At 36.3% G+C, this 11,852-nt stretch overlaps 1 long non-coding RNA gene across 1 annotated transcript; it reads right to left on the bottom strand.

Moving 5' to 3' along the window:
* Positions 1-274: 274 nt before the first annotated feature.
* Positions 275-2,071, bottom strand: LOC107027160. Its single transcript, XR_001457725.2, has 3 exons — positions 1,595-2,071; positions 1,222-1,282; positions 275-755 (listed from the first exon to the last, which is right to left on the bottom strand). It is a non-coding gene; the product is annotated as an uncharacterized LOC107027160 (long non-coding RNA).
* Between the last annotated feature and the right edge of the window lie 9,781 nt (positions 2,072-11,852).

The following is an 11,852-nucleotide window of genomic DNA, read 5'->3' as shown; positions in this document are numbered from 1 at the left end:
TCATAGTTGATTTGTTTTCCATAATTATTTAATTATCTAGCTCTGATACCAATGTGGGGTGGATGCGTTTATATTGTAAATGAGAGAAGAGAGTTGAGAGAGGGATGGAGTATGTTTTATTAATGAAGCAAATGCTTCTTATATAGACGTTACAAACCGACTCTTACTATTTACACAGTAACTTGACTACTCGTTTTAGTTTAATCATAGTTACGATAGGCTCGAAATAAGCTAACTCAAAATGAAGGGTAAAGAAAAAAAATGCAAACCAAAGTTCACAGGCACAAATTATCGATATATGAACAACTAACATGTTGCTCACAACACTAGCTTTGAATGAAAAAGGGTAAACATCATAAAGAAAATAAATGAGGCAGCTCACACGACTTACATAAGTTAAAATAATAACAAGAAGAAAATGACCTATATATCATATTACGAAAACCCGAGATCACTTATAAAAAGTGAATTCAAACTTCATGGCTGAACCCCATCTCTTTCAGCAAATCAAATAAGACAACAATGAAACAAGAAAACTCTTGTAATAAGAAATGAACTTGAGGCCGATGGGAGTCAACAAAACTTCACAGAAACAGGAACAAATAACAACATTTGAGTAACAAACAAACTAATACATTTCTGATTTGAGGTCAACTGTAAGCTAAGATATTCTTATAAAAAATTAGCACTTGGAGTCTTGGACACTTCAGATGGTCGGGAAACATTTTGTCAACACGTAAAGAAACGAAAGAGACCTGAAATGAGATGATTATTAACTTTCGAGAGGGAAGATAAATAGGGGAAAAAAGGAACTTATGTCTAAAATACAAAGAGAAACCAGTTACTTCATCATATGCAACTTCCGTATACAACAGACAATACTATTGAAAAGAAATCATAGCTTAAATCATACTAAGATGAACCTCAAATAGGCAGGGATAGAAGCAAATAAGCTCAACAACCTTCAACAAATGTATTGGAGAAGGAAACTATTAAAACACACTCAAACAAAGGAGAAAAGGAACAATGATATAAATCATAAGTCAATGAAAATTTCAAGTCCATATTACTACTAACTCAATGAACACTACTAAGAACAACATATCACCACTAGAATCTATTAGCAAACAATTTCAGAAACAAAGATTTTTCCAGCATCGCAAAGATCACTTTGAAAAGGAAAAAGAGGTGAGGAGGATATTTTAAAGAAAGAAGCATTACCTTTTTCTGGACAGAGATTGAGACTCGAACTGTTATAGACGATTCCACAACCAATATGAGACTGCGAGAACATTGCAATAACGTTAAGTTCAAAGCGAAACCAAAAACTTAAGTATCTCATGTTTCACTCATTTGTTTCTTGGGTCTATTTCTATCTCAAAATCTTTATCAATTTTTCGTAATGTCGTATCTAACTTTGCATATCCACTCATATTTTTCCAACCTTTTCCCCAAATATATTTTGTCCAACTCTCTGTTTTTTCTTATCAAGAAAATTCAACCAAAATCAATTTTCACCAAAAAATCCTCCCCCTCAATGGAGCAGAAGAGAATATATATGTTTACAGATTTTAGGAGGGAGAAGCACACATACCGGTGAGAGGGGCCCCATTAAAAGTTTGAATCCTCCAAAAACTATCACCATTAAAGGATGAAATCTTTTCCTAAAGCTCTAAATTCATTCCCATAGAGGAAAGGCAACAAATGGATAGGATTAATTTAGCGTCCTTGGCGTCAACGTGACTCGATCTCGAGACAAAAGGACAAAAGCGTGCCGGTTTTAGGCTTTCGCTACTTTGTACAGATACGGCGAGGAAGACGACAAAACCGTAGGCACGCACTCTCTCTCTCGACGTGAACTCTCTGTCTCACTGCCGTGAACTTGGAGGGCATTGTTTGCTGCTTCTTAAGGCATCATTTTGAATAAATCAGGAAATCGCCGCTTGGAGTTTGACATTGCTAGGTTATACTGGCGCTTGGAAAAGGTTCTTGAAATATTAGGTTCTTCTGAAGGTGAAAAAGGGTTGGGTCTGGTCATTTAATTGGGAAGGGATTGTGCTGCTAAAAAATTGGGAAAAGGGCCCAGATTCGGCTTTAAAATAGGAAGGAAATGGGTAAGGGTGATAAGTGTTGGGCTGTTGGAAAAAATTAGTAAAAGGCCCCCAAAAAATGGCTATTTAAAAGTTAAAGAACATAAAGACTTCGGAATAAAATTTGAGTATGTTTTGGTTATAACCAAATTACTCAAAATTTTAATAGGCAAATTTATAAATTAACAAATGAGCCTCAGTTAATTTTACCAAAATAATACGCTCAACTATAGACTAATTGGATATAATTTATCATATTGCAAAATAATCATGTAAAGGAAAAATCTTTTGATGCGATTTTTGAATACTTATGAAATATGCTAATTATATAGGAATGTATTTATTGCCCAGAACCATAACGTGACTAAAATTAATCTTGCAAAAACATTTTAATTATAAAACTAATTTATTCCCAATCGTTTAAAAAATAAAGAGGCGAAGGTTAATTTATATCGGGGAGGGTCAAAATTAGACGTCAACAATAGTATCTTAGGGATGTTACAACTCTCTCCCCCTTAAAGAAATTCTGTCTCAAAATTTACCTTAGGCTAGTCCCGAAACAAGTGCGGATATTATCTCCTCATGTCTTCTTCTCTCTCCCAGGTAGCTTCTTTTCCAGAATGGTTCATCCAAAGTACGTTTATTAAGGGGATTATCTTGTTCCTAAGCTTCTTTACTTCCCTAGCATGAATTAGGGTAGGTTCTTCATTGTACGTCATGTCAGGATTAACCACAATAGATTCAACTAGAAGAACATGAGATGGCTCAGAACGGTATTTTCAAGGCATAGAAACATGGAAGACATGTGCATCTGGTCTAACTCCGGTGATAAATCAAATTTATATGCAACTGGCCTAACCCTTTCAAGCATCCTATAAGGTCCAATAAATCGGGGACTAACTTTTCCTTTTTGGCCAAATCTCTTAATTTTTTTCCATGTAGACACCTTTAAGTATACTTTATCTCCAACATGATATTCTGCAACACCCTAAAATGAACTAAGATGAACTAGAACCTCGTGAGTGTTTCTTGAGTTAATTGAAGTTAAAATGATTTGCATTAATTTTCTTAGGCAGTGTGTGAAGTTTGGAGGTCAAACGAACAAGAACGTCCATGACGTTCGGAAGGTGTGCCTTAGAAAGTACTTGTGTGTCTTGACGTGTTTGAGTGAGTTTTACGTGTTCATTTTACTCGAAATTGATGTGGGATGTTCCTAAGACCTATAAGACTATGTTTAGGGGTTTAATGTTCGGACACAACCCCACCTAGAACCCACAAGGGGCCTTAGAGGAGAGCCCAAGACTTTGGTCCAAAACTGCCTGACAGTGTCCATCAACGGGACCAGTTGACCAATCGACGGCTCGTCTATTTGGTCCGTCGATTTGACATGCAGGTCTGCAAGGTGAGAGTTGCAGAGCCTACCAATGAAACCCCATCGACAGGGCGTTGGTCCACAAACGGCCCATTGTTTGTGAGTCGTGGATGCTGCCTGCAAAAGCTGTCTCGCCTGCTGCCAGATGGGGGTGTTTTTTGTAAATTCACCCCATGTATTTTAGGAGCCTAGGATTATATTTTTAGGGTTTTTAAGTTATATTAGATTAGTTTAAAGTCCTAGACCTAGACAAGACCCCTCACTTCAAATATTCAAACTCTCTCTCTAAAGAAAACTCTCTCAAAGGCTCCATTGGAGCTAAGAGTCAAGGAGAGGGATGGGTTGGACGTATTTCTTCACAAAAATAGTGGGTTTCCTTTTTATTGAGGTATGGTATCCATCCCTGAACCCCCTTCCATTCAAGGATCATTTCCAAAAGATTTCAAAGGGTTTTCAAACTCTACTTTTTTCTATCTTTGATTTTAAGCATGGTTCTTCTTGTAAAAGTGTTTTGATGATTAAAATGTGTTTCTTCTAGTATGATTTGATGATTTTAATGTCAGAACCCCAATACTCATGTTCATGCATATTTTAAACTTTTAGCTTAAGAAATAAGTTAAATGGATATGTTTGTGTAGAGTATGAACTTTGGTTGTCTTGTGTTGTTATTATGAGTTAGATTACTTCCCTAAGAGCCTTATTATTATGAAATATTGAGAAAATTTGTTATAGGTGGTGATGGTTTTGATAAATCGTGAGTTGCTTGTATTGCATAATTCTTATTATATATTGCTCTGGAGTGGTATAGTCCACCTTCTAGGTGGCGGTGTTTATTTGATGAACTTGATATCATTTAATATGTACTGTGAGAGTGGATTTAAAGGCCTAATATGTGAAATGAAGTTATATTGAAGATGAGTCTTGTATTGCGTTTTGTGAAGCATTGAATTGCATGTTTGGCTTAGGTTATGCCTAAATGAAGGATATGATTATGTGAAGCTTAAAAAGTGTGTGAATTGATGAATGTAGGTTTAAAGCATGCATAGAAGTAGTTGTAAATGAAATTATGCCTATATGAGAGATGTGCTCACAAGTATACACACACACACATAAATGAATGTATGGAGCTAAGTTGAGTGACTAGAGGAATTTTGAGATGGACACTCTTTGTGAGTAAAGATGAAGTGTTTACTAGCAACCTCACTACATCCTAAGAGCTTTTTAAGATAGGCAGAGGATGAATGCCCTTCGTTGAGTTGAAATGTGGTGTTCACTAGTTATCCTTAACATATAGTATAAAATGTTTAGAATCCGTGGGGGTTATGTCTAGCGCCGAGAGGATATGAAAAAGAGGTGGTTACACTTCTGAGTTGAGACGTTGTATTCCAATGTACCTCTTGAGATGAGTACTCCTCATTAGTAGAGAATGAGTTACTTAGTAGCAATCTCCTTATCCCTTAGCTATGCGCCCTCATAGGTGTAGCTATTAGGCAAGCCATGTAAAAGCTAAGAGAATGACCTTACCCTAGGCAAGTGATGATCCCTCATCCAATAGGGAATAATATCGAGATTCCGTGTCTAGCTCTCATGGTCTATGTCGGTTAATCTAGCCCCCAGAAAAGAATTGAATGAACTAAGTCTTCTAAAAGAACTTGCTACTTAGGGTAGGTAGTGGTATGGGATTTTATCTATCCATTGCACTAAGTAGGACCTTCCGAAAGGGAAGACTTGGTGCCAAACCTTCTAAAAGAGTGTACTACTTAGGGTAGGTGGTGGTATGGGAGGCTATCTATCCATTGCACTAAGTAGGCATTCCAAAAGGGAAGTCTTTGGTGGTTTATTTAGTGTTCTTCTAATGACTTATGTTTTGAGTGGTGACTTGTTCTCTCGAGTGGAGTAAGCTCTTGGTGGAAAGTCTTAAGGATCTCATTGGTGTGAATTAAAGGAGATGTTTAGACGTTTCCTTCATGTCATACCTTGGAGAGTCTTAGGATAACCTCAGTTAGGAAACTTCTACATAAATGAGCTCACTTCCTCATTGGCAATACCTTGGAAGTTCACTATCTTTGGAGTCTCTTTAATTCGCTGTATTTTTTTTAAGTTCTTGTAAAGTGCTCCATCCAAGGGAATCCATTAGGATCAGTAAGTGGCAGTAGTAGTATGGAATGTTACTCTCACGTTGCACATAGTGTGACCTATAAGTACTATTGGAGAAGGGTAACTACATGCAGTCCGTATGAATAAATGTTTGGCACATGTTTAACTAAGAACGTGGACTTGATTTCCATACGATGTAAGCCTATGGTTGAAAATCTTAATGATCGCTTTGGTGTTCCTTGAAGGGGGTGTATGGGCGGTACCTTCTTGTCTTACCTTAGGGGGTCTTAGGATGACTTGGTTAGGAAACTTCAAAGTAAAAAGGGTTCACATGACTCGGACTATGCACTTCATTGTAATATATTCACTGTAATAGTCCTAATGTTATTGTAATATGTGCTTTTCTTCTAAAATTGTGAAAGTTCTACTTTATGTATTAAATGATGATACTTTTACTATTTCAACTCTTAAATCATGAATGTTTTGCATTATTGGCATGAAAATGTGTTTGATACTAAAATGTCCCTTTTATATGATTTTTCATATGCCATACTTAGTACATTGTTTTGTACTAACCCCATACAGTTCTATACTATAAGTATAGGTTGGAAGCATGGTTGAAGGCTAGAAGGAAAAGTTGGGAAAGTTTCTCTCACGACAAAGTATGTCCTCATATATTCGTGGGCATAGTCCTTTTCTTAGTTTCTTATTTAAAGACTTATCATGTATTTATTTTTAATGTAAAGGGCCATGTCGCTAAGATATTATGTCGTGTCTTTAAGTTTGCTTGTGACGGTAAGATTCTCTAAATATTTATGAAAGACTAGACCAGCTTGGGGCGTTTTGTGTAAATTTTCCCCAAGTCTTTTAGGACCCTAGGATGATATTTTTAAGGGTTTTAAGATATATTAGATCTATTTTAAGTCGTATACCTAGACAAGACCACTCACTTCAAATATTCAAACTCCCTCTCTAAAGAAAACTCTCTCAAAGGCACCATTGGATCTAAGACTCAAGGAAGGCAGGAATGGTGGTTTGGACATGTTTATCCACAAAAACTAGTGGGTTTCCTTCTCATTATGGTATCCATCCTTGAACCCCCTTCCATTCAAGGAGTCATTTCCAAATGATTTCAAAAAGGGTTTTCAAACTCTTTTTTCTTCTATCTTTGATTTTAAGCATGGGTCTTCTTGTAAAAGTGTTTTAATGATTCAAATATGTTTCCTATAGTATGAATTGATGATTTTAATGTCAAAACCGTAGTGAACTCATGTTTATTCATATTTCAAAATTTTACTTTAGGAAATGGGTTAAATAGATATGTTTGTGGATAGTATGAACTTTGGTTTTCTTGTGTTGTTATTATGAGTTATATAATTCCCTAATATACTTAATATGATTAAATATTAAGAAAATTGGTTATAGGTTGTTTGGTTAAATGATGAGTTGATAGTATTGTATAATTCTTATTATAAATTGCTCTTGAGTGGTATGGTCCACCTTCTTGGAGGGGGTGTTTATTTGATGAACTTGATATAATTTAGTATGTGTAACAACCCTAAAAATTGATAATATAAGAAATGTCTAATGTGTCAAGAATGCCTATGATTAGACCAGGGTTCACACGGATTAATGTGCGTAGAACCAGACATTGGAACCCTTGCTACATGAAAGCCAACTAACTTGGGGAGTTAGTTGATCTAGGAAACGTTGAATCCAACCATGTAGGGCTCTCGAATACGAAGATTTACTCGAAAGAGTCTTTACCGGACTTAAAAAGAGGAAATTTTAGGTTTGGAGGGTCTAGGGGTAAAATAGTCTTTTTCCAGGATAAGGGTAATATCGTAATTACCCTAAATATATAATTAATTATTTAATTAATAAGGTGGAGGGGCAATTTATGGAGAGAGAGACGAAATTGAGCTCTTGAATAGAGGTCTTGCTTCACCCGGGTTTGAACCTAGGTGGGAGCAATGAATTAATGTGATTTTTATTTAAGCTATTGAATTAATATAATTAAATAATAATTATTATTCATTAGCTGATTTAAAATAAAATAAAAATCAGATTTTTTAATAATTAAGTAAACCTTATTTGACTAAGTCCTAAACTAGACTCCTAAGCCTAATATAACTCCTACTCTCTCACATCTGTCTCTCAACTCTCACGCTCAATATCTCTTGTTATTTTATAGGAAATTCTCTGCAAAAATAAGCTGCAAAAACAGAAAATAAACACATAAGAAAACAATCAAAAGTTCTCTACACTCAAACAACTTACAAAAAATATGTACAAAAAACAAGCAAACTTAAGAAACGAGAACTTTGCATCATCTTCTCGACGGATTTTTGTTGAAGGTTAAGGGGAGGTTTTGGGCAGAAGTTTGAAGGTGTGTAAAGCTACAACAATGTATGGGTTTTCTTCTCTCTTATTCCCTTTCCCAAGATACCCCTTAAGGTTAATATTATTCATTCGAAAACTAGGATTGTTTCCCCCCCTTGCATGCCCTTGTCACTAGCTCCAAATGAATCGTAGGTTCGGTATGATTGCTGGTAGATTTAAGTGTATGTTATGTTTTTATGATGAATATGATTATGTTTGTGTACTTGAAATCGTATGAAAGGCAACCATGCATTCGAAATTATGTGCAAGTGTGTGTGTGTGAAAGTATGGTACTGTAGATGAGGTTCTTGGGTAAAGGCTTCAAATTTGATAATGTTTTGGTTGTCATTTTACGTGTATAAAGCTATGTAAATCGTGATGTTCATTAAAATGGAAGTGTGGCTGATTTTAGTATCAATATTTTCGCTAAAAGAATCTATAGAAATGCACCCCAAAAAAAGTGTTAAATGATCTATGAACTTCTCTATGATTTCAAGTGAAAATTTTGGTGAAAAATAAGCTAAAAAAAATAAATTCCATCAAACTTACAAGTTTGGTTTAGGCTAAATAATGATGAATAAATCTGGAAATTTATTTGAATTTAAAGGAATGAGTCCACCACGATTCGAACATGTGACCTCACCCATACACTCTCTTAAAATCGCAAAAAAAGGGAAATGGGGTCAAGGGGAATCGATATGGGGTATGCTGGCTGAAAATATAGAGTACAAAAAAATTAATAAAATAAAATGGGAGGAATGGGAATCGAACCCACGACCTCTAGGCAGAGAACGAAAGGAAAGAAAAATAAAATAAAGGAAGTGTGAGGCGTGGGAATCGAACCCATGACCTCAAGGCTGTAAAGGAGAAAGGGACAAATAAGATGAAAATAAATTGAGGCTGTGGGGGCTCGATCCCACAACCTCACAATCAATGCATAGCTAAGTCAAACTTTAAATAAAAATATAATAGGGAGGTTGTGGGGGTTCGAAACCCACAACCACATAGTCCCTAGCCAATTAAAGAATAATTAAAGAGAGGCTGTGGGGGTTTGATCCCACAACCTCATGGTCTATGCAAAATTGGACAAGAGGAATTAAATTTTAAATGAAAAATAAAAGGGGTTGTGAGGGTTCGATCCCACAACACTTCGGCCAATTAAGAAGAGAATGCACGGAGAAAATTAAAGATACAATATTGATGTTGGGGCTCGATCTAGGGTCCCTATGTCATGAAGACTAAAAATAAAGTCACGGAAAAATGTAAGTATTGTCCAAGGGGTTCAAACTTGGGTTCCCTTGCCCAAATTTCTGTATTGATACATAAATCGTACGTGAATTAAATGTTAAAGAATAATGCCACCTACTTAGATCGAAATCGAGATCTTGGCATACATACAAGATACATAAGCCTTGTAATACATAATCTTAGGAAGATATGAGTCACTTAAAAAACTATGAATGAAGCCTCATGGATTGTATGTATAGAACCATAAGTCTAGTATACGATTAAAATAAGTAAACAAATGTATGTAATGAAATGATGAAACCCTCAAAGGGTTAAGTACGAGTGTAAGATACACTAAATGTCCAAGTGCATTGGCATATGAGGAAATGAACAATGAAATGACGAAGTGAACTATGAAATGATGAAATGCTAGAAGGGTTAAGTAAGAGTGTGAAACACACTAAATAGCCAAGTGCATTGGCATATGATGAAATGAACATTCACGTAAAAAGAGGTGAGTAATTATGAAGAGCAAATGTGCTAATGTTAATGAATGTGTGACAACATGATATAAGGCTAATGAAAAAGATGAGAGTAATCTCAAATGAGCCTAAGTAAATGTTACCAATACGTACTCACCTATGAGAGTGTAAAGTTAATGAAGAGACCAGTCTCTATGAACACTCTAATGAATGTATAGAGATTAACACACTTAATACTAATGCTGAAATGAGAAATCATCTATTGAGCTATGATGTCCTCATACTAGAAGCAAGCTTCCATGATGTATGAGTTGAATGTAATGGAACTTTATACTGAGCACCGATACACTAGCTATGAGCGGTGATGCCTTCTTTCGGAAAGGGGGGAGGTTCACATAACTCTCATGAGATGAGACTGTACGACATTCCGGGTATGGGTCTCCTTATATCTCCTAGTCGTCAAACCTATACTGCCAATATAAGTATCCGGCAGTGTCCAATTCCCATGTAGGCTAGCATATTTTGGGTAACTTTGGCAGGTGATTCCACCTCTTTTCTGTGTGGGGTTTCATGACACTGGATTTTATGATGCTCACATGATCTATGTCAGTTAAAGTTAAAGTTCCCAATGAATGAATGAGGCCAACCTCAAATGATGAACATAATGAAACGAATTATACCGAAGATGTTAGGATAGGATAATCAAGAGGTGAGTTAGATTAGAGTAATGACATTAGGTCATTCTTGGTCATTGCACAACGAACCCGATGAAAGTCTTAAACTACATCCTAGGTATAACTGGTGTTTACACTGGCCCATGAATGAAACGAAACCAAGTACGTATGAATGAATGAAGCAGACTCTATGTTTGCTAAAGTAGACTCCCTCATTGAGGTCCCATATGTTGAGCCCTCATTTTTGGGAAGTCTTAATGTCAAGTCCATGATTCCAAGGTCCCATGCCATACGAATGAATGACATGAATAACGTTATGTGTTATATGAATTACGATATGTGCTATGTGAAATATGTTATGTGCTGTTTGCAAAATGATAAGTTTGATGATGCATGTTACACTCATGGCATGACTATCCAAATCCAAATTCGGCAGGTCCAAATTTGGCAAGTCTACTGACTTGACTTTCAATAAATCATGTTGTTAGGAAAGAGCTATTCTTTATCATGCATGTCCTTGGTGTGTGCTTGCACATACCCATACTTATTACAAGTGTGTACTAATTCCATACAAATATCTACTTTTAGGTGCAGGCACAAGTGGACGTTAGATCTTACAGTACGACGTTGCAGCTATCCGGACGTGGAGCTTTCCTCCGGACTTAGTAGACCGTCATGCTTTCGAGGCTGTCTACTGTTATTATCTAGATTTGATGTAGACTTTAGCTAGTGGATCATGTTCAACTAATGTTTCACTTCCCATTTCATTTCAGACTTTGTATTGGTGCCGTTTTGCCAAATACACATTTAATGTAGCTACGAACTATTTCATTCATTTGATTATCTCTATATTAGATGGTTTATTTGTGAACGCCTATGATGTTAAGTTCAATATGTTTTTCATGAAATAAGAAAATAAAAATTTTCAAATTTTCCACTAAATTAACCTAGATGAAGTAAGAATGACGCATGTAGGCTTGTCTTCGACCTCTGAGAGGTTAACGAAGCCGATCTCGTCTGGGGTCTAGATTCCGGTCGTGACAAAGTTTTTATCATAGCCCAAGGTTAAATTAAAGAAATAATAAGTTCACATCAACCTTATTGAGTAGTTTGTAAGTCATGGTAGTGAAGTGCACCACTATCCTTAATTAGAGACTGCATGATGCGTAGGAAAATGTCCCCTCTTCTGATCTTATCGTGCCTTCTCTAATGTCTGTTTCATGGTGTTAAGAGCGTATCTAAAATCAACTCTTGAGATTTAGAAAGATGAATACGAGGAGAAACGAAGGCAGAGCAACAATGTGTTCCCAGGGAGAACCCACCTGCCAGCACCATGGTTAGAAAGTTAAGGGACTTCACGAGGACGAATCCTCCCGTTTACAATGGATCTAAGATTGGTGAGAATCTCGAGGAGGAGGGTAGGGCAGCTATTTTGCATGCCAGCATGGTCCTTTCCAGGCTTATGGTCCATGTCCAAAAGGTGGAGGAAAACAGGAATAGGGAGCATACTAGGGCAGGGAACAGGTTA

This window comes from Solanum pennellii, chromosome 8 (genome assembly GCF_001406875.1).
Source record: "Solanum pennellii chromosome 8, SPENNV200".
Classification (NCBI taxonomy): Eukaryota; Viridiplantae; Streptophyta; class Magnoliopsida; order Solanales; family Solanaceae; genus Solanum; species Solanum pennellii.
Note: the sequence above shows the minus strand (reverse complement) of the source record. Positions and strands in the feature narration are given on the sequence as shown.